This window comes from Microtus oregoni, unplaced genomic scaffold (assembly GCF_018167655.1).
Source record: "Microtus oregoni isolate MIOR12 unplaced genomic scaffold, Mior012 000023F_ref0000262, whole genome shotgun sequence".
Taxonomy (NCBI): domain Eukaryota; kingdom Metazoa; phylum Chordata; class Mammalia; order Rodentia; family Cricetidae; genus Microtus; species Microtus oregoni.
This window is the reverse complement of record NW_024543082.1, coordinates 28617342-28620273: the sequence shown is the minus strand read 5'-3', so window position 1 is coordinate 28620273 and position 2932 is coordinate 28617342. Positions and strand designations below refer to the sequence as shown.

At 33.6% G+C, this 2932-nt stretch overlaps 1 pseudogene; it reads left to right on the top strand.

The window, feature by feature from the left end:
• The first annotated feature begins 917 nt into the window (after positions 1-917).
• Positions 918-1863, top strand: LOC121461637 (annotated as a pseudogene).
• Positions 1864-2932: the final 1069 nt, after the last annotated feature.

Below are 2932 nucleotides of genomic sequence, written 5' to 3'. Positions count from 1 at the left end.
CTATTGTTTATAAACAAAATAAAAATCTAATGTCTAATTCATAGTTTAAAAATGTGCCGAAAAGATGTCCAAATAGAGAATGGGAGTAGGAAACTCCTTGAGAGTTATCTGTGTGCCTCCAGAAAAGCAAAAATAGGTTGCTAGAAGATTCACTTTCCTTAAGTGGTTTTTAATGATTTATGAGCCTATCTGTAAAGACCTCATGAGATAGTATATGGATAACAAGAATGTTAATTTAAAACTCAGTTTAAAATATACTCATATTTTCTTCTAGAATATACCTCTTGTTTTATTGTGACTAAAAGATTCATTTTCTTTCAATTAAATGTATAGTCAAATAAAATTTTTTAACACACAAAGACAAAGTTAACTCTTAAATTCTCTTCCACTTTTGATAATAATTATGTCACACAAATGCACGTGTGTACCTGTGTATCAGAAAATATACAAAAATAAGTCTTTGTTGCTGTTCCTACCATTTATGACCAAAAGTAAAATTGAGAATTTTTAATTATGTTGTGATTTGTTATTGCATAAAGCAAAGCCCAGACCAAACTAAACATACTTAATCACTGCAATTACTGATTATTTATGCAACATGTTCTCTTGGCTCCACAAATTTACTCATGAATTTTCTAAGACAAAACTATTGGAGAAAAAAATGAAATTATCTCAGCTCAGTGAATGTTTAGAAATAGACTAAAGAAGGAAAATCACTTCTAATATATGTTGGATTTATGGAAACTGTTGAGTATACGTAAATATATTTTGTCTGACACATGGAAGCAGAGTATTCACTCAATTCTCCCTAATTTCCATAAACTGTCATATTTTAACTAGAGAAGCTATCCACATACATACATACATAGCTTTATTTCAAGGTCTTCCATCAGTTTTCACTCTATAAATAATATCTCTTTCAGGGGACATCCCTGAAGAACATGAAAGCGGAGAATGTAACACTGCTGACAGAGTTCACCCTAGAAGGACTCACACATCAACCACAGTGGAAAGTCCCCCTTTTCCTGACATTTTTGGTGATCTACCTCATCACCATTGTGGGGAACTTCAGCCTGACCACTCTCATATGGAGTGATCCTCACCTTCACATCCCCATGTACCTATTCCTCAGCAACTTAGCCTTTGTGGATAGTTGGTTATCATCCACAGTGACACCTAAATTATTGATCACCTTGTCATTCGAGATCACAAAGATTTCTCTTTCTGAATGCCTGTTACAGTTTTTTTTCCTTTGCCTACAGTGCAAGTGTAGAATGCTTCCTCTTAACTTCAATGGCTTATGATCGTTATGTAGCTATATGCAAACCTTTACTTTACCCAGTGATTATGACCAATAGACTATGTTTCCAGCTAGTAATTGTGTCATTTGTAGGTGGTTTTCTTCATGCCTTCATTCATGAAGTATTTTTACTCAGATTAACTTTCTGCAATTCCAATGTAATACATAATTTTTATTGTGATGTTATGCCTTTTTTAAAGATTTCCTGTTCTGATCCATCCATTAGCTTTATTTTGGTGTTTGCTTTAGCTGGTACTGTTCAGGTAACCACCATGGTGACTGTTCTAGTCTCTTACATGTGTATTCTCTTTACAATCTTACAGAATAAGTCTTTCAAGGGCATAAAGAAAGCCTTCTCAACCTGTGGAGCTCACCTCCTGTCTGTGTCTTTGTATTATGACCCCCTTCTCTTCATGTATGTGCGTCCTGCCTCTAGACAAGCAGATGACGAGAATATGATTGACTCCCTATTTTACACAGTCATAATTCCTGTGTTGAACCCAATTAGCTATAGTCTAAGAAATCAGCAAGACATAGATTCTGTTAGAAAAAAAATTAAAAAGAAATGTTTAGACCTCATAAAATATTTTCTTTTTAACAAAATGTACAAATTTAAGGAGGTTTAATTTGGATATTTTATGATATATGTTGAAAACTATTTGAAAAATGTCCTCATTTTTCTGACTCATCATTAGTAACTACCTAATTCTTTTATTTCCTCATACTCTGAAAAAAATATATACCAAAATTTAATTCTGTATCCAGCGCATGCTATGATGATTAAATAGGAAAGTAACTGAGGATATTTTAGATTTGAATGATGTTCAATTTAGCATTTTGAATATATTAAATGCAAAATGATGTAGACTCTCTGGTCTGCTGTCAAGTGTTAAATACTCTGTCTTTTATTGATAAAGTTTTCGTAGCCTCAATCTAAGAAATAGCTCATTCACTACATAGTAGCAATAAACCTCTGTGGCTGAGTTACAGGTGATTTCATTAATTAACTTATTGATAACACATATTTTATTCCACTTGATTAGGCAAATATTAAAGTGTGTTTGTGTAGGAATTAGACTTACATGTCTCTCAGGAAAAGACAGAAATGGAAAGGTGGAATAAATCTGACAGACACTAAAGAGTGAGAGCAGAACTAACTTTAGAATATGTATTATTTAAGGCATTCCTGAGTAAGAAGCCGGCACTTTCTACAGGCTCCAGCACCTTCCACAGGCTCCAGCACCTTCCACAGGCTGCAGGACCTTCCACAGGCTCCAGGACCTTCTGAGAGTCTGTCAAGTTTTGCTTCTTTTTCTTCGGCAATCTGATGATCTACATAAAAGAAAAAGCATGAAATTATAAAGAGGTTTGGATTATAATTATGAATTATAAAGTGAATTATATTAAAAAGTTGTTGAAATGTGTCATTTACAGTGAGGGATTTTAAATTCAATTTACAAAATTTGAAGCAATGCTATGATGAAACGATGTCTTATTGTGTAAAGGTCATTTGGATACTACAAAAAAATAACAAAATTGTGGCCATTATGTCCTTGAGAGGCTGGGAAAGCTTTGGCTCCTCCCAATAATCAAGAGCCCTTTACAGTCTGGCCTTATACATTCCTGATCTAT